Source organism: Pongo pygmaeus, chromosome 18 (genome assembly GCF_028885625.2).
Source record: "Pongo pygmaeus isolate AG05252 chromosome 18, NHGRI_mPonPyg2-v2.0_pri, whole genome shotgun sequence".
Taxonomy (NCBI): Eukaryota; Metazoa; Chordata; class Mammalia; order Primates; family Hominidae; genus Pongo; species Pongo pygmaeus.
Window position 1 is genome coordinate 15658516 of NC_072391.2, and position 26043 is coordinate 15684558.

The window sequence follows — 26043 nt, forward strand, 5'->3', positions numbered from 1 at the left end:
GCTACAAATTTCAACATTTGCACACTTTCCTCCACATCAATGAAAACCCCTTTATACTTGGTAGAAATCAAGATCCAGAAAAATAAAAACATGTCTACGATTCCACCTAGCTCTGTAGTCCCAATCTGGGGGACTGCTCACCTTATTTGTCTACGTTTTGGCCTCCTTGGGCTAGATTGTGAGTTTCTGGAACGTAGAAGCAATATCTCATTCCTTTTTGCTTTTTTAGCTACAGAAGTAGTCTTTGGTTTGTTGAATGAAAAAATGATGGCTTTGCCTGTCTCTGTCATGATCAAACCTGGGTGACTCTTTCCTAATACACCTTCCCCAAGTGATGGATCAGATCACACAGAATGTACCTCCACCGGCCCCACCCAGTCATGGGGAAGATCTAGAAGTTCTGGGCTATCCCTAATTTTTTTGTTTTATAACAGAAAAGTTTCTTACAACTTGTTCACTTTTTCCCGGAATTTTTCTCCAAAGACCTTCAATTCATCTTATCAGTGAGAGGGTCTCACTCAGAAGATAATTGCTTTCAATACCTTTCCTTACTGCCTGTTAATTTTTCCCTTCATTAGGAAAGCATGTGTCAGAAGTAGCCAAACAATCACAAGGAGGAGACAATGGCTTTAGACCCACAGGTTCTTAATGGGGGCAGTTTTGCCTCTAGGATTAAGGGGACATCTGGCAATGTCAGGACACATTTTGGTTGTCACAGCTGGGGGAAGTGGATGCCACCAAATCTAGGGAGTAGAAGCCAGGGATGCTGCAAAAATGTACAAGACACTCCCCACAGCAAAGAATTATCCAGTCCAAAATGTCAGTAATGCCAAAGGTATGAAAATTCTGCATTCAAGGCACTGAAGTTTAGAAGCAGTAAATATATTAAGTCACAAATCCCATTTTGGGAAAAAAAAATATTAGCAGCAATAGCAGTAAACATCTACTAGGTATCAGACACTCTTCTAAGTGCTTTACATTTAACTGTTTTCATTCTCATCCAACAGTCTTCTGGGGATACTATTACTAACCCCATTCTACAAATGAGGCAACTAAGACACACAAAGTTACCCAGCTAGTAACTATCAGAGCTGCTATTCACACCTCGATTGTCTGCCTCCAAATCTGTATTCTTTACCACTCTGGCCTATTGGAAATCAGGGAGGGTTTCTGCTCTGGCTGATAAATTCATTTTTAGAAACAGACACATTGTCCTGTGCTTGTCGCTGTGATTAGAACTCAGCAAAGCAAGGAGTTTGCACTTGTATAGGTTTTTGCAGGAAAAAAGCTGTCAGGACTGAAGACTAAACAGTGACTAATGTTTGTAATTAGGGAGAACAAATGGCAAACCCATGAGTCCGGGATCAGCGTCTATTTCCACCACAGTTGTTAATAAGGGAGGATGGTATCATGGAAAGAACATTATCTTAGGAAGCAAGAAACACGGATTCAGGACCAGAACTCTGTTCCAAATAGGTTGTGAGACTTCAGGCAAGTTCCTTAGACTCTCAGGCATGATTTTCCTTTTTTGGTATTTTCCATTTTCACTCTTTGGGGGTTGTATAGAGCAGGAGTTGAAGAAGTGTGGTTCATAGGCCAAATATGGCTGTCACCTGCTTTTATAAATAAAATCTTTTTTTTTCCATCAACTTTTAAGCTCTAGGGTACATGTGTAGGATGTGCATAGGTAAACATGTGTCATGGTGGTTTGCTGCACAGATCAACCCATCACTTTGGTATTAACCCCAGCATCCATTAGCTATTCTTCCTGATGCTTTCCCTCCCCACAGCCTCTACAACAGGCCCCAGTGTGTGTTGTCCACCCCTGCCATGTGTCCATGTGTTCTTATTGGTCAGCTCCTACTTGTAAGTGAGAATATGCAGTGTTTGGTTTTCTGTTCCTGCATTAGTTTGCTGAGGATAATGGCTTCCAGCTCCATCCATGTCCCTGTAAAGGACATGATCTCATTCCTTTTTATGGCTGCATAGTATTTCATGATGTATATTTTTTACATTTTCTTTATCCAGTCTATCATTGATGGCCATTTGTGTTGATTCCATGTCTTTGTTATTGTGAATAGTGTGGCAATGAACATACACATGCATGTATCTTTATAATAGAATGACTTATATTCCTTTGGGTATATACCCAGTAATGGGATTGCTGGGTCATATGGTATTTCTGCTTCTAGATCTTTGAGGAATCGCCACACTGTCTTCCACAATACTTGAACTAATTTACATTCCCACAACAGTGTAAAAGCATTCCTTTTTCTCCACAACCTCATCAGTATCTGTTGTTTCTTGACTTTTTAACAATCCCCATTCTGACTGGTGTGAGTTGGTATCTCACTGTGGTTTTGATTTGCATTTCTCTAATGATCAGTGATGTTCGAAAGAAGACATTCACGCAGCCAACAAACATATGTAAATAAAGTCTTATTGGAACATGGCCAAACCAGTTTTCTACATATTGCCTGTGGCCACATTTTTGCTACTGTGGCAGGGTTGAGGGGTTGAACAGAGATTGCATGGTCCACAAAGTCTAAAATATTCACCATCCAGCTCTGTACAGAAAAAGTCTGCTAAGTTCTAGTGTAGATGTATTTCATTGCAGAAGATTTTTTTAAACCTATGAAAATAAAAAGTCATACCTAAACCTATGAAAATAAAAAGTCATATCTGTGTTATATACTACACTGAAACTCTGTGTTGTTCTTATAAAATGACATATGTGAAGTACTTTGGAAAAGTACCAAGAAATATAAGGATATGGTATCAATATTAAATGATAGGGATGGTATCATGTAGTAAAAACAAAACAAAACAAACAAACAAAGAAAAACATAGAATTTGGGATGAAGCACACCTGAGTTTGAATCCAAGTCCCACCAATTATTACTGTTGTGATTTTGGGAGAGCTATTAAATTTCCTGAGTCCCAGTTTTCTTCCCTGAGAATAATATGAACTAAGGAGAGAGAATTATACTTAAATCTTAAGGTTGCTGGAAGGATTAAATGATTGACTCATTTGTTCATTGGCTATGTCATATTGATGTCCCATTGTGTGCCAGAACCCATGACAGTCACCAGACATACAGATGTGCTCAGAGAGCCCATGGTGCCAATAGACCTTCACTGGGGTCTCATGAAATAGATCTTGAGCAAGAAATTTCAATACATGAAAGTTCTTTGAAAATTGTGAGGGTCATTCAACTTAAGTGGTAGCATTACAATGACTGGTACTAATGGCAAAGAATGTTTCAAAGGTACAAAAAACTAGCTGGGTTCCCAGTTGTGTGTAGCCTTTGTGGGGTGATGAGGGATTCACAAGAGTGGAGGAGCTTCACACTGGGAAGGGAGAAGGAAAGAAGGCACACAAGTAGAGCACTAGATCTGAGTCTCTGGTTGGACACGGGGTAAGAGATGGTAAAGAGGAGAAAGGAGTGTGTGAAAAAGGCAGGTCTAGAGGTCAGACTTCCCCTGCTGAACATATGAGACCATCCATTGAAGATGCATCCTTTTTTACAGAGACCAGCTCCTCTGAGCCCTCCAAAGAAAGCCACATGAAGACACATCCACAGGGAGCATAAACACAGCCATACCTGTGTGCTGTAGCAGAGGGTGTATGCATCTTTACTAAAATGGTTCCCTCTTCTTCCTAGGAAACCAGCTAGACCAGATGTACCAGGCTCCTCTACAATTAGGTATAGCTATATGACAGTTCTGGCCAATGGAATGTAGATAGAAGTTATGTTTCCCACACAAAGCTTGGTCTACTAAAACCCTCCCATCTAGTCCCCAGTCTTTCACGCTCCCCTTGTCTGCTGGTCAGATGCAGAGGACCTAGAGGAGGACTCTAAGACCTTAGGAGAATAGTGGAGCCAGAGGATGAAAGCTGCCTGAGTCCCTGAATGACTGCATGGAGCAAAGCTCACTGTACTGTGAATGAGAAATAAACATCAATTATATACATGCATTGAGAATTTGGGGTTGTTTTTCTTCTTCAGAGTTCTAATTAATACGTAAAATTTTCTTATTTTTTCTTTTATATTCACTGTCACTGAAACAGAAGCATCTGCAATGAAAATGAAGACAATAACTCTGTCTTCTTATTCACTCTTCTTTCTAGAACAATGTCTGACATAAAGAAGATGCTCAGATAACATTTGTAGACAAAAATATTAGCAAGTTAAGGGCAATATAAATGGCAACGACATGGAGTCATTGGAAAGACAAGATAAAAGCATATCCACAAAACCACTTCTGTAAACAGCAAAGTTTTGTTCTGATATTAATTCCATTATCCCCACAGAGGTGGATTTGCACATGAACAAGCTTAGAAAGTATATACAGATATGGCAGCGCCAAGTTCCTGTGGCATCATGGGTACAACACACATACACAGACACAGCATAAATGAATTCCTAATGAATTCCGACAGCATGAGGAGAACCAAAAGTGCTCATATCCTAAACAGGATCAGGGACTTTCAGCCCCCATACCCATGTGGGACCCATGTCTGCCTCCCAGTGGGACATAAGCTAGACTCACAAAGTCATAGAATCAAACCTAAGCTTTGGTCCCAACAATCTGGGCATGAATAAGAATGTTAACTAACACTGACCTAGTTATTTCCAGCTGTCTGGCACTGTGGTAAGAGTGTTATATGCCCCATCTCAGTCATGATCATTCTCTTACCAATCCTACATAGTAGGTATTATTATTGTCTTCACTCCACAAGCCATAAAATTTAGGCTTAGAGAGGTAAAGAAAAGTGCTCAAGGCCACCTAGCCAATGGAGCCTCCTAGCGGCTAAGTTGGAAGCACACAAATTTACCCTCTGTTCCACCACTGTGTTTCTTCATCTATGAAATGGGAGCAACCACACACACCTGATAGGTTTGTTAGAAGGGCGAAATTAAATTAGACAATGCACATAGAATTCCCTGCAGAACACCTGGCACTAAGAATGGGCCCAAAAATATGTCACCTCTCTTCTCTTCCCTTCCTTTCCTTCGCCCAGGAGAGCCTTTTTGTTCTAATCAAGGTTCTGGGCTCAGAAAATCAGCAGGAAGTAGAGACTGTGTCCCCAAGTGACTCTGTCACCAGGGCCAGCCAGTATGCACCAAACTCTTAATAGTATTTAAACTCCGTCTGGGCATCTAATTATCTTAATGATGCAGAATTCAAAATAGCACAGTCTGTATGCACCCCAGGAAAGGTCCCGTTCACAGACGTGGGCCTATTAAGCCAGAGAAAAGCATCTAATAAAAGAATTGAACAATCGCAGTGCTTAGAACTGGAAGGGCTGAGAGGTCAGCATCAGAAGCTGGGCTCTCCCAGCAGTCCAGGCCTCTCCCTGTGAGCTTCTCTCCAAAGCGCTACATCTGGACTTCAGCCTCCTGTGCGTGGGAGCTCTGGCTCTTTCACTGTGATTTTATGGCTTAATCCCCACAACAACTGTGTGAAATAGACATGGTTAAGCCCATTTCACAGACAAGGGGACTGAGGCTTACAGAGAATTGGGTCTTCTGGAATAAAAAATTCCTAAGCTTACCCTGGAGCCCAGTGTCCTAAGAAATAGGGCATGTTTACAGCTTAAGAGTGCATCTTTTGGAGGACAGCCAAAGAAACTCTGCAGGAGCTGACCTGTCAAGCTGCTCTCCCTCCCCTTCTCTTCTCTCTGTCTCCTTCCCTTCCAAGTTCCGCTTCTCTTTACTTTTCTTCCTTTATTCTCTATCCTTTTCTTGTTTTCTCTCTTTTCTTTCCTCTTTTACTTGTTTCTCTCTCTCCCTCCCTCAGTCTCTCTCTCCCTATCCCTCTCTCCCTTCTCCTCTCTCTCCATCCTTCTCTCTCTTCCTCTCTCTCCCTCCCTCTCTTTTCTCTCTCCTTCCCTCCTTCTCCCTCCATCACTCTCTCTCACCCCTTCATCTCTCTCCCTCCCTCACTCTCTCTCTCTCCCTCCATCTCTTTCTCTCTCTCTCTCTCCCTCACTCATTCTCCCCCTCCCTCTCTTTCCCTCCCTCCCTCTTTCTTTCTCTCTCCCACCCTCGCTCTGTCCCCCTTCCCTCTCTCCCTCCTTCACTCTCTCTCTCTTTCTCTCTCTCCCTCCCTCTTTCTTTCTCTCTCCCTCCCTCACTCTCTCCCCCTTCCCTCTCTCCCTCCTTCACTCTCTCTCTCTTTCTCTCTCTCCCTCCCTCTTTCTTTCTCTCTCCCACCCTCGCTCTGTCCCCCTTCCCTCTCTCCCTCCTTCACTCTCTCTCTCTTTCTCTCTCTCCCTCCCTCTTTCTTTCTCTCTCCCACCCTCGCTCTCTCCCCCTTCCCTCTCTCCCTTCTTCACTCTCTCTCTCTTTCTCTCTCTCCCTCCCTCTTTCTTTCTCTCTCCCACCCTCGCTCTCTCCCCCTTCCCTCTCTCCCTCCTTCACTCTCTCTTTCTCTCTCCCTCCCTCTCTCTGTTCCCTCAGTCTCTCTTTCCTTCCCTCAGCTCTCTCTCTCCCTCTCTCTCTCTTTCCCTCAGTCTCTCTCCTACCTTCCCTCGGCTCTCTCTCTCTCTCTCCTTCCCACAGTCTTTTTCCTTCTCTCCCTCTCTCTCTCTCTCTCCTTCTCTCAGTCTCTCTCTTTCCTTCCCTCAGCTCTCTCTCCCTTTCTCCTTCCCTCAGTCTCTCTCTCCTTCTTTCAGTCTCCCCCTCCCTCTTCTTCCCTCAGCTCTCTCTTTCTTTCCCTCAGTCTCTCTCTCTTTCTTTCCCTCAGCTCTCTCTCCCTCTCTCTCTCTCCTTCCCTCAGTCTCTCTTTCTTTCCCTCAGTCTCTTTCTTTCCCTCAGCTCTCCTCTCCCTCTCTCTCTCTTCCTCCCTCAGTCTCTCTCTCTTTCCTTCTCTCAGTCTCTCTCTCTTTCCTTCTCTCAGTCTCTCTCTCCCTCCCACTTTCTTCTTCCCTCAGTCTCTCTCTCTCTCCCTTCCTCAGTCTCTCTCTCCACCTCTCTCTCCCCACCCCTCTGCCTACATCTCTTTCCCTCCCTGTCTCTCTTTCTCGCTCTCCTTCCCCCTCTTTCCCTCCCTCAGTCTCTCTCTTTCTCTCTCCCTCTCTCCCTCCACCTCTGTCCCCCTCCTTCAATCTCCCTCTCTCATCCTTCCTTCCCTTTCCATCCCTCAATCCCTCTTTCCCTCTTTCTCCCTCTCCTCTCTCTGCACTGATTAACTGCCTATTCTTTGCCAGACCTTATGCAATGCTTTGGTTATGTGCAGATCAATTAAATGTTGTATCTGACCCCAGGAACTCATACTCAGCTGGAGTAGAGGAGCAAAGAGAAAAACAGATCATGACAGCAGTGAGGTCAGCATTATGACAGAGGAATTGGAGGAGGGCCCCAGGGAAGGCTTCCTCTCAGGCAGCCTCTGCATCCCTCTCCAAACTGCTGTGCAAACTGATCTACGCACATGGGGCTGCCGAATCTTTGTGAGCCTCCATAAACCAATCTCCAAGGGATTGCCAGTAGCTAGAATATGTCAATGAGTTGGATTTCACCTCCTTCTCACCTCCTGCCAATTGCAAATATTGATGGCCATTTCTGAGATAGTTATTAATCATTGTTAAGAGAAAAAGAAAGCAGGTTGCTTCTGTACTCTGACCCTGGTAACAGTCAATAGCCAGTAATGTTAGATACCAACCAGCTAAGGTCCAACATCAGCCTCAGAGCTAATCAATGCTCAATATTTGTGTGAATCAATCAATGAACAATAAACAAATATTTCTTGAGCACTTGTGATGTTCTTGCATCAGACTAGGTTTTGCCGTCAGCAGCATTTAATGTCAAGGTAGTCTTGTGTAGAGGGAATAAAGTATCAAGTTTGGAGACAAACAGATTTTGGTTTCTAATTGTGAGGTTTTGAATGAGAAACACCAACTCTATGAGGTTTTTTTACATTTTTACAAGAGTGGATAGTGTAACCTACATTGCAAGATTGTTGATCAAATTGTAGACTAATACAGTGTCTCATCCACCATAAAGTAAGAATGTGGCAAATTGCACTTGTAGTTTCTAAATTCATGACTGTAAGCCATTACAACGGTTCTGTGAGATAAGTGTTACCACCCCTCGTTTGCCAGGAAAGAAGTAGAGACTCAAAGAGGTGAAGCTACCTGCCCAAAGACACACTGCTAATAAAACAGAAAACCAGGATTTGAGACACTCCTTCCATCCAGAACACCTCATCCCATTAGGGAAGGTGCCATCAGAAAAATCAATGGTGTCTATTCAAATCTTTTGCCCATTTGTTATGAGATTATTAGATTTATTCCTATAGAGTTGTTTGTGCTCCTTATATATTCTGGTTACTAATCCCTTGTCAGAAGGATAGTTTGCAAATATTTTCTCCCATTCTCTGGGTTGTCTCTTCACTTTGTAGATTATTTCCTTTGTTATGCAGAAGCTTTTTAACTTAATGGGATCCCATTTGTCCATTTTTGCTTTGGTTGCCTGTGCTTATTGGGTATTACTCAAGAAATCTTTGCCCACTTCAATGTCCTGGAGATTGTGTCTAATGTTTTTGTAGTCATTTCATAGTCTGAGTTCTTAGACCTAAGTCTTTAATCCATTTTGATTTGATTTTGGTATACGGTGAGAGAGAGGGATTCATTTCATTCTGCTGCATATGGATATCCAGTTTTCCCAGTACTATTTTTTGAAAAGACTGTCTTTTTCCCGGTATATATTCTTGACATTGTTGTCAAAAATGAGTTTACTGCAAGTGTGTGGATTTGTTACTGGGTTCTCTATTCTGCTCCATTGGTTTATGTGTCTTTTTTTTATGCCAATGCCATGCTGTTTTGGTTACTATAGCTCAGTAGCATAATTTGAAGTCAGATAATGTGATTCCTCCAGCTTTGTTCTTTTTGCTTAGGATAGCTTTGGCTATTCTGGGTCTTTTGTGGTTCCATATAAGTTTTAGGATTGTCTTCACATGTCAGGTCAGTCCAGATCATGGTGGATGCCCATGGGCTCACAGTTTCATTAACGTGTCTGGGGCGTGCAGAGTCCAAGGTGTGCCCATCCCTGTCTGATGCCAGCATTCCCTAGAAAGTAACCACATAAACTGCTAACAGTGAACGGCCCCCAAATGCTTCATACTCTAACAGGTCCAACCTTTCTTGGGCTTGGGGAACTGACACCATCCCTCCTCTGTCTCCCTACCCTGGCTAATATGTTTGGTCAGGTGGCAACCTCTCTCCAAAGCCTTTCTTTCCTCTCAGCTTCAGAAAGCTCCAATTTGGTGATTGTTCATTATCCCCCCATTTAGACAATTTTCAACACACACTGGAACCTTCAAATAGTGTGAGCAATGTTGTCAATCTTCCTGCATGCTGCCTCTGTCAGGCTTTAAGAGGTAAATTGACTGCATAGTAGGAAGGGAATTAGGAACACAGTTTCCATTAATAGTAAAGGGCCCCTGAAGTTCAGTCATGCGAAGGGGGCATTAGAGTCAGCTGTATACCAAGGGCTAGGCTAAGTGTCTTCCAGTTAGGACTTTCCTCACAGGGTGAGCATTCCCAGCTGCAGGATACCATGTGGTGCATGGAAAAGGGAACAGTCATACATTGAGTGCCAGTTGTGTGCAAAGCACTTTAATAATGTTATCTCATTTCATCTTCAGAACAACACCAAGAGTTAGAAGCAGTATTCACATTTTGTGGTTAAGAATAGAGACATAAATTCCCCAGTTCCCACAGCTCATGCATGATGGAGCCAGGATTTGAAATGTGGCCCTGTCTAGCTCCCATAGTCCCACTGTTAACAACCACTTTGCTACAAGAAGGGCTTGCTTCCTGGATTCTTCTTAAAGCCTCTCTCTTGTCCAGACTGGGCTGCTTCCCATAAAGGCAGTTCAAGAATTATAAGTTCACTATCTCAAATGAAGCCTTTGCCTATCCTCATGGGATTCTCAGAAACTGACAGCTGTGTTCACCATCTTATCTCAGACCTTTGTTTTTACAAAGATAGAATCCACCATCCCCTTATCTGTGCCATTCAGTATAGCACTTCTTCCTGTGTTACTTAGAACAGCCACTTCTCTGCTTCATGAGTAGGTATCAAGGATATAGCAACTAGACCACTAATCTCTAGTTCATATCCTTAACAGGCACCATTAATCAATTTCCCATCGAGAAGCCACTCCCAATGGATCAGACTAGGCACTCAAGATTTAATCTTCTTGCCATCCATGGCCTAAGCCAATCCCAGCTCGTAAATAAATGAATGAATTTATCCTTGTTGAATAACAAAGTCTCTTCCTGCCTGCCCCGCTTCCCAAGATAGCAGAAAATCAAATTGGCCATATTCTAATATATCCATTTACTATCTTGTCTTTTTAATTTTTCTGTCCCCCATACATCCTCAGGAAGATGTGGACCCAAATAGATATCCTAGTTCTCAAATCCTAGTTCTATCCTGTTTATCTGCATTACATGACCTTAGGCAAGTTGGTTTCTCATCTATAAAACAGACATGATAATAATATCTTTTTTGAGATGGAGTCTTTCTCTGTCGCCCAGGCTGGGGTGCAGTGGCACAATCTCGGCTCACTGCAACTTCCGCTTCCCAGGCTCACCCAATTCTCTTGCCTCAGCCTCCCGAGTAGCTGGAACTACAGGCACCTGCCACCACACCTGGCTAGTTTTTGTATTTTTAGTAGAGATGAGGTTTTGCCATGTTGGCCAGGCTGGTCTCAAACTCCTGACCTCAGGTGATCCTCGTGCCTCGGCCTCCCAAAGTGCTAGGATTACAGGTGTGAATCACCACGCCCAGCCCTTTTTAATATTTTTAAATCTTAAAACCTAATAATATGGTTTGAGTATGAAAAAAGAAAACATACTTAATGCATCAAACACAGTGCCTGGCACAACAGACAGTCTGCTAATGTCAACGTCCTTCTCCCTTTTTTCTGCAACAGCCAATAATTATGCTTGCCTGTTTGCTCCTTATAGAAAACTGGGGTTGAATAACTCTATACAACCCTTCAAATCCAGGTGACACTCTACCTATTTCTTTTGCAACTTGTTCTTGAGAAAATATGCAAACATCTTAGGAGCTTCTCTTTCCCCGTTGACCATCACAGCCTGGCTGCCTTCCTGTAGCACAGAGATGTTTTTCTATTCCATTCTCTCCAGCATTTAGGAAGGATGAGACTGTTGCATCCCTCTGAAGATAACTGCTTGTCAGAGGCAGGAACAATTGTTGGTGGCTTGGCAAGAAGTGGCCGTGTCCTAAAGGGACATCAGAAGAGGACTTCTGGGGAAACTTGGCTGAGCAGCAGCAAAAGAATTCGGCAGTGACTGATAACTGCCTAAAGCTGAATGGTTCACAAAGGCTGGATTTCTTACTCTCAAAGCCAGAGTCAGTCCCAGTGTATTTACTTCTTCAACAAAAGCATTGAGCCCCTACTATGGGCAAGGTATGTGCTAGATCCCCCGACCAGTACTCAGTGGACTCCTGCAATGGGCTGTCTGCTAAAAATATGACATGTGACATGGATTGAGAGTTTCCAATGTGCTGGGCACTGTGGTAAGTAGTTTATGTGAACAGTATCACTCAATCCTCAGATGATCCTGTGAAACAGGATTGCTCTTATTATCATTTTATCGAAGAGAAAACTCAGGGTGGGAGGGAAGAATGCTAATTATGTCTGTTATGTAGGCCTGTTCTGTGTGTGTGTGTGTGTGTGTGTGTATGTGTGTACAGGTGTTTAATGTTGTGACCTATTATAAAAGCAATAGTGTTCATTGTAAAAAGAATTTGAACAAAAACTAACAAAATGAAGCTTTGAAATTGCCCATTCCCCTTCCCTGCCCCCATCCCCACGGAGTTAGCATTGATGCAGTTCGGCGTGGATGCTTGCAGAGCAGATATTGCTTATTCAAAAAAGCCATATTAAGACTAATTATTTGTATATTAGACTGTTTATTAGAGTTTTGAATTAATATTTTAATGTTTATATTTTCAGTTAAAAAAGTAATACAAGATTATTACAGGAAATGCACAGAATGCAGAGACAAATTATCTTTATTTTCGAGACGGGTTCTTGCTCTGCCACTCAAGCTGAAGTGCAGTGGCACGATCAAACCTCACTATAGTCTCAAACACTTGTGTTCAAGCAATCCTTCCGCCTCAGTCTCCCAAGTAGCTGGGACCACAGGTACACATCACCACCATGCCTGGCTAATTTTAAAATTTTTTGTAGAGAGGGGAAATCACTATGTTCCCCAGGTTGGTCTCGAACTCCTGGGCTCAAGTGATCCTCCCACCTCAGCCTCCCAAAGTCCTGGGATTATGGGTGTGAGCCACCACGCCCAGCCCAGATTATTTTATTATTTATTTATTTATTTATTTATTTTAATTTATTAATTTTTTTGAGACAGGGGGTCTCCCCCTGTGGCCCAAGCTGGGGTTCAATGAATGCAATCATAGCTCACTGCAGCCTCACCTTCCTGGGCTCAGGCAATACTCGCACCTCAGCCTCCAGGTTATTTTAATTGCCTATGACACTACTGCCCAGCCCTGAAGTGGGCCAGGGAACTGTAGTATAGTGATGGGAAGACTCCTAGGGGCTGGAAACAAGCTGATACGAACAGAATCACAGCTCTCTCCCTTGTCAGCTGAGTAGCTTGAAAAAAAGTTCTTAATCCCCCTGACCACCTGTAAAATGGGCTATGAAAGCCTCCTGAAGAACCCTATGTGCTTAGCAATCTGACTGTCATATAGGCATTTAAAAGGCACAGAAAAGCTGTCAATCCTCTTCCCTCACTAACAGCATTGTTATTTGATCAGCCCTGCCCCTCTATGCATTCTTCCTCTAAGAAGACAGCCTTCCCACAGCTCAGGGCATCCTGGGTGTTTCTCTCCCTTCTTTGCCAACCTTCCAGAGCTATTTCTCTCTCTCAGCATTTTCCTGTCTCATAAATATTTGCAAAAAGTCGGGCTGCTCTGTCTCATTGTGTTTTCACGCCTTGTTTTGCCACCTTCTTAGCAGAGCTGGTTTGACATAAATATTTATGTGAAAAAATATGTTCTCTCAGTCCCCAGCGTTCTCCGCCCTACATACGACCATGGGAAGCCTTTGGGGCACTATGAATATGGTGTTTCCATGCAGCCTGGTGGTGCACAGGGGTCAGCAGCTTCATCCTTTCTGTGGGGAAGGAACAGACGTTTGCTGTGCAATCCCCTGTTAACAAGTCCCCTGGTAACAGGTCCTCGCAGATAAGCCAAAGGGCTCCAATGCTCCAAAATGGAATCTATCAGCTTTCACTGCATTACCATCAACAGCCCCATGGGGTTCCTGGGTGAGTAACTGCATTCAAACTAGCTTGGCCAAAGATAAGAAATATTTACATATCTAATTGCATATCTGCACCCTTCGTTCTTTTAATCCACTTCCAGTGCTACTTGCAGACACCTATCTGTCCCCTTCCTCTTGTGACCAGCTGTAATTTTGCCATCTCTAAGGTTATGCCAGCTCTGATCACCCCATGCCCACCTGCCCTTAAGACCACACTCTCCTCCTCCCTTTATGTCTCCCTGTCATGTTCCCATTCTTTCTGGAGTCCCTGCCCCATCTTTCTGAGGTCATCCACCACTCCTCTTCTAAAAAACTGTACATCTTTGCTGTTATTGAAGGTGGACTTAGATGACAGCTTAAATCTCATGCAATCCACAACAACAAAAAACTATTAGCTCCCTTTCAATATTCAGTACTTGCCTGAAATAACTAGTTAGCCAAGAACTCAGTAACATGTTTACCTTGAGCTAAACACAAGATCCATCGAACAGTCCTCTAGGGCTCCGATTAGGGGAAGAAATCAGATACAGCCCAGTTCACCCCCAGATCTCTGAAGAAAACAGCAAATAAACTGCTGCCACATCTTTTGGGAGGCACTACAAAGAGTGACAGCTTAATTATAATTAGCTTATTTGTTACTCGTGATTATTAATTATTAGCGAGTGTTAATGATTATAAATAATGATTGTTAGTAGTTATTGGATGGTTTATTAATATATCATTGCCTGTAATATAAATGATCATTATTATTACTAATTAATAAACATGCACTTTAGATCAACAAGTAGAAATGTGACATAAACAATCTACTGAAAGAAAAAGACCCTGAGACTGGCTCAAAAATCAAAATCTAGTCCTTATTCCTATGTCATACTGAAATTGTATGATGAGTTATTAAAAGGAGCAGTGTATTCAAAGTCAGAAAACCCAGGTTCTAAAATCGATGATAACATTTCAGCCTGTGTGACCTTGAGCAAAGCACCTCCCTTCTTCCAGCATCTGGTTTCACAGCTGCAAATCTGGCTCCCTCTTAAGGGGGAGAAGCTTAAATGAGATAAGAAATGGGCAAAAGTGGGCCAGGCGCGGTGGCTCACACCTGTAATCCCGCACTTTGGGAGGCCGAAGTGGGCGGATCACCTGAGGTCAGAAGTTCAAGAGCAGCCTAGCCAACAAGGTGAAACCCCATCTCTACTAAAAATACAAAAATATGGCCAGGCACAGTGGCTCATGCCTATAATCCCAGCACTTTGGGAGGCCGAGGTGAGCAGATCACCTGAGGTCAGGAGTTCAAGACCAGCCTGGCCAACAAGGAGAAACCCCGTCTCTACTAAAAATGCAAAAAAATTAGCTGGGCATGGTGGAGGGCGCCTGTAATCCCAGCTACTCTGGAGGCTGAGGAAGGAAAATGGCTTGAACCCGTGAGGTGGAGGTTGCAGTAAGCTGAGATTGTTCCGTTGCATTCCAGCCTGGGCAACAAGAGTGAAACTGTCTCAAAAAAAAAAAAAAAAAAGAAAAAAGAAAAGAAAGAAAGAAATGGGCAAAAGTGCCGTAGACTTTAGTGTACTAAGGCCTTGCTCCTCAAGGTGTGGTCACCATCAGCATCCCCTGGAAGCTTGTAAGAAACGCAGGATCTCTGGGCCTGCCCCAGACTCACTTACTCAAAATCTGTTTTTCTTCATTTTAGCACAATCCCCCAGGTGATCCAGATGCACCTCACCTTTTGGGAAGCACTGTTCTAGGTGGCTATCTGACCTTCCCAGGAATTAAGAAGACAAGAATGACTGCCTGTTCTTGCTGTCTCATGCCTCTGTGCATGTTGCTTTCTCTAATAAAATGTCCTGTTCTCTTCTGTGCCTGGCTAATTCCTCCTTGCTCTTTAGGGCTCAGCTGAGAAAAGCTCCAGGAAGTATTCCCAGGAACACCCACACACATACCTCCCTGCCAGGTTGCCTGACCTTCCTGCGAGCCCCTCTATCACAACCTTCACCAGCTAGACTGTATTATTGGTGAATGTGTCATCTCCCAGCCCTAGATTGTGAGCTTTTTTTTTTTTTTTTTTTTTTTTGAGACAAATTCTCACTCTGTCACCCAGGCTGGAGTACAATGGCGTGATCTCCGCTCACTGCAACCTCCGCCTCCCGGATTCAAGCCATTCTCCTGCCTCAGCCTCCTGAGTAACTAGGATTAAAGGTACGCACTACCATGCCCAGCTAATTTTTGTATTTTTAGTAGAGATGGGGTTTCACCATGTTGGCCAGGCTGGTCTCGAACTTCCGATCTCAGGTGATCCGCCCACCTCTGCCTCCCAAAGTGCTGGGATTACAGGTGTGAGCCACCACATCAGGCCGACTGTGAGCTTTTTAAGGGCATTTCAGTAAGCACCTATAACATGCAAAAGGCTCCCACAGAGCCAGAATACAGAAACTGATTGTCAGTTTCCTGATGATGCTGTAACATATTACCACAAATTGAGTGGCTTAAAACAGCAGAACTTTTTTCCTCTCAGTTCTGGAGGCCAGAAGTATGAAATCGGACTGTTGGCAGGGCCATGCCCCTTCCCAAGGCTCTAGGGGAGAACTCATCCCTTGTCTTCTCCAGCTTCTGGTGGCTCCAGGATATCTGCCGTGTGGTCACATTTCCTCCTCTTTTCTTCTCCACATGTCTCTCTTCTGCATGTCTGTTCTAGAGCACTTGCTAGCAGATTTAGGGACTAGGCAGATAATCCAGAATGAAGTTGAACTCCTTACCTGCAGATCCTTAACTTGGTTACATCTGCAAGACCCTTTTTACCAAATAAAGTCACAGGCACAGGTTCCAGGATTAGGGAATTTCTGGAAGGTCACCATTCGGGCCACTCTGCCATATCACAGCAGGTATCCAAACACATGTCTGTTGTATTTATGTGTCTTCACTTTACAGATGCAGAAACTAAAGCTGAGAGTGTTGAAAAACTAATAAAATAGGCGAGGCACACTGGCTCATGCCCATAATCCCAGCAGTTTGGGAAGCCGAGGTGGGAGGATCACCTGAGGTCAGGAGTTTGAGACCATCCTGGCCAACATGGTGAAACCCTGTCTCTACTAAAAATACAAAAATTAGCCGGCCATGGTGGTGGCACAGGCCTATAATCCCAGCTACTTGGGAGGCTGAGGTAGGAGAATTGCTTGAACCTGGGAGGTGGAGGTTGCAGTGAGCCAAGATCACGCCACTGCACTCCAGCCTGGGCAACAGAGTGAGACTCTGTCTCAAAAAATAAAATGAAATAACCTTCCCAGTATCACAAAACTAAAATACCACTGGGACATATGGCTGGCCCCTGGGTGTTTGTCCCTAACATATATAAAGGTCCTAACCTATATTAATAAGTGCAATGCATTTATCACACGGTCACTGATAATGCTGTCCTACCAGTCCTAGTAGTCTTCGAGGTTGTGTTAGGCACTATTGATGTATGAAACCTCTTTTGTTCAGTAGACAATATCTTCACTATTTTTCAGATAGAGAAACTGACACTCAGTTAGATCAGGAATTGGAACCCAGGACTACCTGGCTCCATTCACACACTTAGCAAATATTTGCTGAGCACCTACCATGCTCCAGAAATGATGGGATTCAAATGCAGTTTTCTAGACTGCATTTGGTTTCTAGGCACAGGCTCACAGAACATAGCAACTAGCTCCAAAGCCAGTGTCCTGCTCACTGTCCCATGCTGCCCAGCTCTTAACAGACATCCCTGCTGCACCTTCTCAAATCACTTTCACATCTGAAATTTCAGCTCCTTCCAGAGACCTTCAGCAATGTCACTCTGCCATACTATAAACCATGGTGCTCTGACAAGCTGTCTCAGAGCCAAGGACCATTAAAGACCATGTATTTATTTCCAAGGAACACTTTGGAAAGTGTCCATGAATGAGAACCCTGGGCACTGACATCTTCATGCTGTATCATATATGTCCCACTCCTAATGTCCCCATGCCAGGTAGAATCCACCATTAATTCTCTGCCAACCTAACAAGGGTAGGTATGATGTATCCCAGGCATCAGCTTATGTGCACATTTGAGTGAGGGATGGATATAAAACAAAGTCACAGAGATTAGTAAGTAAGGAGCCATCCAAGCTTTGAGAAACTCACAGCCCACTGAAGGATTCAATCCAAGGACAACACTACAGATATAATCCCAATAATAAGGCAGAATGAAGAATTAAAATCTGTCTTAGAGATCCCAGAGTCGTTCATGCAGGAAATGGTATTTGAATTTGGCCTAAAAGGATGCTCAGATTTCTACAAGCAGAGATGAGGGAGGATTATAGGTCATCAGAAGGGAAGGTATTCCTGTGAAAGAAACTCCAAGGGTTTTGTTCATAAGAGAGTCAGTGTTGGAAGGAATTGTTAGTGCAGGGTTTGCAAAACGAAATGCCTGCAGGTAAGCTACTAGTCAGCTGGTATGAACCAGTATAATGGGCTTACCATTTATTCTTGGCCAGGTCTAGTCTGACTAGGCCATCATATGTTTTTATTATTTGGTGCCTGGGGCATATGGTGTTGGGAACAAGCCCCCCAAAATCTGGCAGTAAACTGGCCGTAAATAAAATCTCTGCAGCACTGTAACATGTCCATAATGGCCCTAACGCCCAAGCTGGAAGGTTGTGGGTTTACGGGAATGAGGGCAAGGAACACCTGGCCCGCCCAGGGTGGAAAACTGCTTAAAGGCGTTCTTAAGCCACAAACAAAAGCATGAGCGATCTGTGTCTTAAGGGTGTGTTCCTGCTGCAATTAATTCGGCCCATCCCTTCGTTTCCCTTAAGGGATACTTTTAGTTAATTTAACATCTATAGAAACAATGCTAATGACTGGTTTGCTGTTGCTAAATACATGGGTAAATCTCTGTTCGGGGCTCTCAGCTCTGAAGACTGTGAGACCCCTGATTTCCCACTTCACACCTCTATATTTCTGTGTGTGTGTCTTTAATTCCTCTAGTGCCATTGGGTTAGGGTCTCCCCAACCAAGCCGGTCTCAGTAATATGGGTTGTTACATACTGTGAATATCATCCCTGCTAAGGAATCAGGCAAGAAAACTGAGTGGCTAAGTACATGAAATAGGACATATATAAAATAGGCAGCCAGCAAAATGAAAAACAGGTAGATACATAAATATGATAATGGTGATGAAGAGATAGCTAGATGGATGGATAGATAGATAATGATAGATAGATGATCGATAGATACATATATAGATACATAGATACAGGGAGAGAGAGAAGGATGGATGGATGGATGGATGGATGGATGGATGGATGGATGGAGTTAGATGTAATACTTAGCTAGTTATAAACATATATAAAGCCCCAAAGCATAATGTTAAGTGAAAAAAAGCAAGATGCAGAATGAAATTTAAAATATAATAAAATTCACAAAAATTAAAACACATACAGATTATGGACACATAAATCTGTATGTAAAAGTTAAGAGATTAGGAATTAAGCATAAGAAAAAAACATGAAATTCATTACTATAATTGCCTGGTCGGGAGAGGGTGGGGTGTTGAAGGCAATAGGGAAGAGGAAATTTAAACATTATCTGTAATGTATTCATTCTTATGTTAAAGCAATAATATTTGAAGACATGTTCTTAGCAATAACCAAACGTTAACAATTGTTGATTCAAGGTAGTGGGGACCTGGGTGATTGTTACCTAGTTCTTCATATTTTTTGTATTTTCTTTTTTTTTTTTTTTTTTTTGAGAGGGAATCTCACTATGCCACCCAGGCTGGAGTGCAGTGGCGCGATCTTGGCTCACAGCAAGCTCCGCCTACCGGGTTCAAGCGATTCTGCTGCCTCAGCCTCCCAAGCAGCTGGGACTACAGGCGCCCGCCACCACACCCAGCTAATTTTTTGTATTTTTAGTGGAGATGGGGTTTCACCATGTTAGCCAGGATGGTCTCGATCTCCTGACCTTGTGATCTGCCCACCTCAGCCTCCCAAAGTGCTGGCATTACAGGTGTGAGCCACCACACCCAGCCTTTTTTGTATTATTTTTAATTTCCTCAAAATAAAAATTATAATGTAAGAAAAAGAAAATTGGGAGTGGGGGAGCCTTTAATATTGTGAGTTTGTGAGTTTGCTAATTGTTAAGCCTCTGTGCTCTTAGATCAACAGTCATTTATTTCTAGGAATATTTTAACCATCACAGGTAACAAAATTCTCCGGAATTTTTCCAGGCACAATTCCAGGTTTACAGCATGTCCATGGTAAGCACTTTGCTGAATGAATGAACAAATGAATAATGGAGTGACAGAAGAAGGCAGTGACCCCTGCCAGGCAGCTCAGGGCAGAAGCCTCCATTGACTGGGAATCAGGTGATAATTCCTCTTGACGATGACCACAAAGCCCTTTTTGTCCCTGAGATACAGGCCTGGACCTTTTTCTAGTTTCTATTGTGTTCATCCCTTTCTCCTCCATGGGTGCCAAGAACACAGCCAGAAAAGGCAAACAAATGAGGCCAGTAATTTTCAGGACACTCTCAATTCCTTGGCTGGGTCCCTGCAGCAACTGAATATTAAGCACATTAACTCTGACCTCCCTGCCCAAATTCCTTTGTATTGGATGCAATAATGAGCCTCTCAGGCAAGACAATTTTCCCAGAACTTCAATGTCTATTTCTGTCCAATTAGTGCCAAGTCCCGGGGAAGGCTGCCAATTAATTCAGAGATGCTATACCAAAGCTGGTCCTCTTCTATTCTTGATCATGGGATATACAGATCAGGCAACAATCTCCAGGCTTGGTAGGATGGACACTGCCTGGAATACATGATCTCTCTAACACTAACCCTGACTGGCTGGGACAGCCCTCTTACCAAAGAGACAGCAGATACTCTGTGACTGGCCCCTTGAGGGAGCCATTACCACCATCATCACTACAACAAATGAAAACACTTTAGTTTAGGTCAGTCTAGGCCTGAAAACCAGGAAGATGTTTTCAATTTTTTTTTTTTTTTTTGAAATGGAGTCTCATTCTGTTGTCCAGGCTGGAGTACATTGGGACGACCTTGGCTCACTGCAACCTCTGCCTCCTGGGTTCAAGCGATTCTCGTGCCTCAGCCCTGCGAGTAGCTGGGATTACAGGCTTGTACCACCACGCTCGGCTAATTTTTGTATTTTTAATACAGATGGGGTTTTACCATGTTGGCCAGGCTGGTTTCAAACTCCTGACGTCAAGTGATCTGCCTGCCTTGGCCTCCCAAAGTGCTGGGATTACAGGCGTGAGCCACTGCGCCCGGCCTCAAATTTTTTACTCTATTGCCTGCAAGCTGAGATGGAATTAGGGTAAAAAGAGACCCTAATTCCAAGTGACACCGGATTTAGTTTCAGGGAGAATGTCAACCCCACACATTCTTTGGCCATCACAAAGGCGAGTGGAAGCCGTGAACCAGAGGGGTCTTTTAACGTCCTCTGAAAGGTAACACCAAGCACCTCCTCCCAACAGAAACATCACTGAGAAGCATCCAAATAAGAGATGAAGCCACTCACAAACCAGAACAACCCCTTGCTGAGCCTAAACTGGTCTTTAATTTGCTTTGTTAAAAAAAAAAAAAATCACGAACTCATGCTTCTCAATGAGAGGTATCGCATAAAATTGCCGGAGTTTGTTTGCTCAGGATTGACCCCAGGGATTCCAATTGATTCAGTAGCTGTGGCATGGGGTCCCAGAATGCATATTTTGAAAATGTTCCTTGAGAGATTCCAAGGCATAAAACCTTGGTAAAGCTCCATAAAACCAATATACTCCAACGGTGTGGCTGGCAAATGAAAATAAAAACCTTTTTTTCCTTCCTCCCTGCCTCCCTCTTTCCCTTCTTCTTCCCTTCCCATCTTTCTTCCTTTTTTCTTGCTTTCTTCCCTCTTTCTCTTATTTTTCCCTTCTCTCCTCCCTGCTTCAATTCAACAAATATGCATTGAATTTCTCTTATTAACTAAAACACCAAATTGCTCTCCAAACGTATCAAGAACTAAAGCTTTATTTGGCATCTGACACAAGTCCTCAGGCCTTTTTCTGACGAATCATGAAACAACCTAGTCTACCTCCTTTAAAAACAGACAAAAAAAAATCCTTACCCTTTTGCTGAGTGGTATGACCACCTGGACATAAGGTAGAAAGGCCTTTGGAGTCATTTTTAGAAGACAAATGGGAAAGAGCAAAGGCCCGAAAGTCAGACAGACCTGGTTTTGAGTCCTGGATCCGCTATCTAGCTATATGTCTTTAGGCAAGTTTCCTAACCTCTCTGAGCCTCAGTTTTCTCACCTGCAAGTACAAGATGAAATAGGTTTCCATGAATGTCAGCCTCAACAGATGATAACTGAAGACCAGATGGCCTTTCACCTATCCAGGGACAATCATAGTCTCCTACCCTCCTTTAAACACAATTCTGCCACACATTTACAGAATCCAAATCTTTGGGGAGAGGCAATTCAATACTGCATTGAATACTTAATATTCAATACTGAATTGCTTGGGGTTACCTGGAATAGAGTAAGATTCGAATTTCATCCACCTGGTGAAACAGAAGCTCCAAATAGAAAATTATCTTAATAATAAAAAATAAATTTCAAACTAATAGAATGATAGTTAATGTTTACTCTGGCCTTTCTATATGCCCACCAATATGCTAAGTGTCTTACACAGATGATCTCAGTTAATCCTCAAAACAGGGAGGTGTTATTTCCAGTCTCACTTTACAGATAAGAAAACCAGGGCACAGAGGACTTAAATAAATTATTCAATGATCTTCTGCAATCAGGATTTGAACTCAGGGAGTCTGCCATCTGAGATCACCTTAAGAAATAAGGGAAGCTGTTTTTTTGTTTTTGGGTTTTTTTTTTTTGTAATTTGTTTAAGTTCTTTGTAGATTCTGGATATTAGCCCTTTGTCAAATGGATAGATTGCAAAAATTTTCTCCCATTCTGTAAGTTGCCTGTTCACTCTGATGATAGTTTCTTTTGCTGTGCAGAAGCTCTTTAATTTAATTAGATCCCATTTGTCAATTTTGGTTTTTGTTGCCATTGCTTTTGGTGTTTTAGTCATGAAGCCTTTACCCATGCCTATGTCCTGAACGGTATTGCCTAGGTTTTCTCTTAGGGTTTTTATGGCTTTAGGTCTTAAATTTAAGTCTTTAATCCATCTTGAGTTAATTTTTTTTATAAGGTGTAAGGAAGGGGTCCAGTTTCAGTTTTCTGCATATGGCTAGCCAGTTTCACATCTCTTGTATGTCTGAGTTTACTTCTTAAGGGCTACAATTAAATCTTAGAAGCCGCATTCTAAATATTTTTTAATACCTTCAGGCCCATGAGGGGAGGATCAGTTACCACTAAGGAGCCCAAGTGACATTGGCATCTGTTCAATTTAAATGAATATCTTGTCTCTTGGACATACAAAGACTCAATTCAGTACCAGCTGTTTGAGACCAAATTCCCCAGCTTTCTCCAGGATAAATGAGGCCATGTGTCACTCTACAATCACGGACTCTCCCTTCATCACAGCTCTTTGGCTGGCTGATTGGCTCACTGACCTGTCACACCATCAGATGACTGTTTCCGAGTCTCCAGCAACCTTTGAGTCTTGCTCAAGTTCCAGCCCTCCTCTCCCTGTACTTTTTTTGGATGTTGAAATAGATGCAAGCAGTCATTGAGGCTGAAAAGGGACCATTTCTCAAACATGACTCATTTGTCCCAGAGAAACAGGGAGCACACGTCACATTCTTTTCATACCAGCTCCCAAAGTTCACCTTTCCAGCATGACATTCCTCTTTTTGTCTCTTGCATGAAAAGCCCTTTTCAGCATGGAAACATCGCAGCTGCTTTTACAGCCACTGCATCTGTCCCATCTGGAGAAAAAGCCACGTTCAGACAGCCACAGACGTCTTTGTGTTCCCCCTTCCTTGGGGTTGGCTGTGGCAGGAAGGGGAGGCTTGGCAGAATGACTGGTAGGCAGAAATGCTCCAGCAAATGGCTGGGCATGGAAGGACCTGAACATTCCATTGCAAATATCTCAGCTGCAGCCATGTGTGGAGGGCATTCCAGGTTATGAGAGATGCTCAACACAACCCTCTATATGTGGTGGGGAGAGCACTTTGACACAGCTTAAAAACCAAGCCATTCATTTCTTGAAAAGTTGAATATAATCTTAATATATTACCCAGCAATTCCACTCCTAGGTATCTACTCAAGAGAAATGAAAACATGTGTCCACAAAAGGCTCACAAGTGAGTATTCATAGCAGCATTACTCATAATATCTCAGCATTAAACAGAGCTCCAATGTTCGCCAATGTGTGAATGGAGTGGTCTATCCATATGATGGAATATTATGCAGCAATAAAAAATGAAGAATTGATACCTGCTAAGACATGGATGAACCTCAAAAACATGCTAAGTGAAAGAAGCCAGACATAGAAGACCACACACTGTATAATTCCATTCATATGAAATGTCCAGAAAAGACACATCTATAGAGCTAGAAAATCGATTAGTGGTTACCTGAGGTTAGGGATGAGAACAGGCACAAGGATCTTACTGGGGTGACAAAAAATGTCCTCACACTGGACGCTCGTGATCGTTGCACAAGTCAGTAAATTTTCTAAAAATCATTGAATTGTATACTTAAAATGGGTGCATTTGATGTTATGTCAATTATACCATCATAAAGTTGGGGATTTTTAACTCATTAAACATTCAGCTTTTATGAACAACTGAGTGATGTGTGTATTAAGTGCCTTGCAAGATTTTCACCCACCAGCCCATCCCTGAGCATGAGGAGAGATGCAAGTAGGTGGTGAGTGAGGAAAAATGAGTGAATGAGTAATAAGCCAAATTGGGGCTACCCTTGAAGACCACAAGTGGATCTTAGCTGGGCGTGGTGATGCCTGCCCATAGTTCCAGCTACTTAGGAAGCCAAGGTGGGAGGATTGCTTGAGCCCAGGAGTTCATGGTCACCTTGGGTAACACAGCAAACCCATCTTTACAAAAAAATAGAACAATTAGCCAAGCATGATGGCACATATCTGTAGTCTCAGCTACTCAGGAGGCTGAGGTGGGAGGATCACTTGAGCCCCAGAGGTCAAGACTGATGCCTGCAACACTCAGTAATTCACACACACACACACAAAGATAATAATTTTGATTTTCAGAATCCCAAAATGCTCTGGAGTCTAGAGAGAGCCAGGTCAAAGCAGCCACCCTGAATCATCATATACTTGTCACAGGCCTGGAGAAAACAATCCATTTGTCCCTTTTCACATGATGCTGCTCAGCACACTCTGGAAGGTTTTAGCTCAGGACACCACACTTTAGGAGAAACATTGAGAAATTGACCATACCTAGGGATACTGTACTCAACTTGGGGCTCACAACACTCTCTTGTGTTACCATTGGTTGTGATGTGGGCTTTTAAAAATTCATAAATAAATAAATGAAAAAGGTCAAATCAAATTCAATATTTCCCCAATGGTAAAAAGCAATCTTGCTCCATCCTAATCTGCTTCTAATTCATATGCTGATTTTTTTCCCTCTAGTATTACATGATAAATATTTTCCCAGAAATTAATAAGCATGCAGTCTCATGTGTCTTGAGGTAATGGTTGGTTTTCTTATCAAAGATGCTCTCTTTGGGCCAGGCACAGTGGTTTAGGCTTGTAATCCCAGTGCTTTGGGAGGCCAAAGTGGGAGGATCACCTGACCCGGGAGTTTAAGATCAGCCTGAGAAACTTAGCAAGACCCCAAGACTCCAAAAACTTCAAAAAATTAGCCGGGCATGGTGGTGCCTGCCTGCAGTCCCAGCGACTCAGGAAGCCAAGGCAGGAGGATTGCTTGAGCTTAGGAATTTGAGACCAGGCTGAGTAACATAACAAAATCCTATCTCTACAAAAAACAAAACAATTAGCCAAGCGTGGTGGCATGCATCTGCAGTCTCAGCTACTTGGGAAGGTGAGGCAGCAGGATCCCTTGAGCCCTGGAGGTCAAGACTTCAGTGAGGCATGGTCAGGATACTGCACTCCAGCTTGGGTGACAAAGCAAGACTGTCTCGAAAAAGCGGGGTGGGGTGGGGGGCTGTCTTTGGATATCCTACTTAACAACACCTTATCCTCCACTCCCTGTCCTCCTACCAAAATTTCTTTTTTCTCAGCTCTGATCACCACCTAACATATTACATACTCATTGTCTTATGAGAATGCACACTCTAAAATGTCCAGAATACCCCCTGTAAAAATAAACAAAACTGACTGAGCATTATAGGACTTACTATGTGTAAGGCTTTTGCTACACCAGACTAGACCCCAATTCATATCCTCCTTTCCCATTCAAATTTATACTGACTCAAAATTAAGGACGAAGTCTGTGCCCTATACCCACTGCCACAGTCCTCATTCATCCCCATTGTTTCCAAATGGCCTACTGGCCTTCAGTTTCACCACCCACTATTCATCTTCCAATCTATTCTCATGATAGTTAAGGCTCTTGATCACCTGGCCCCAACCTACCTGATCAATCTCACCTGCCACCCCTACTGCGGCTGTCTTAGTAATGAAATTACTAAGCCTCAATGTCCTGCTTCCCCCGAAGAGCCTTCTTCCCTGTAAATTCTGGACCTATCTTCACCTTGACTGCCTACCTAATTATTTGATCTTTGCTAGAACCAAAGTTAAGTTAACTCTGTGTGTGTGT

General features: G+C 43.1%; 1 protein-coding gene across 2 annotated transcripts in view; it reads right to left on the reverse strand.

Annotated features, from left to right (window-relative positions):
* SHISA9 (shisa family member 9) overlaps positions 1-26043 on the reverse strand; it is a 338038-nt gene that overhangs the window by 103477 nt on the left and 208518 nt on the right. The window lies entirely within an intron of this gene.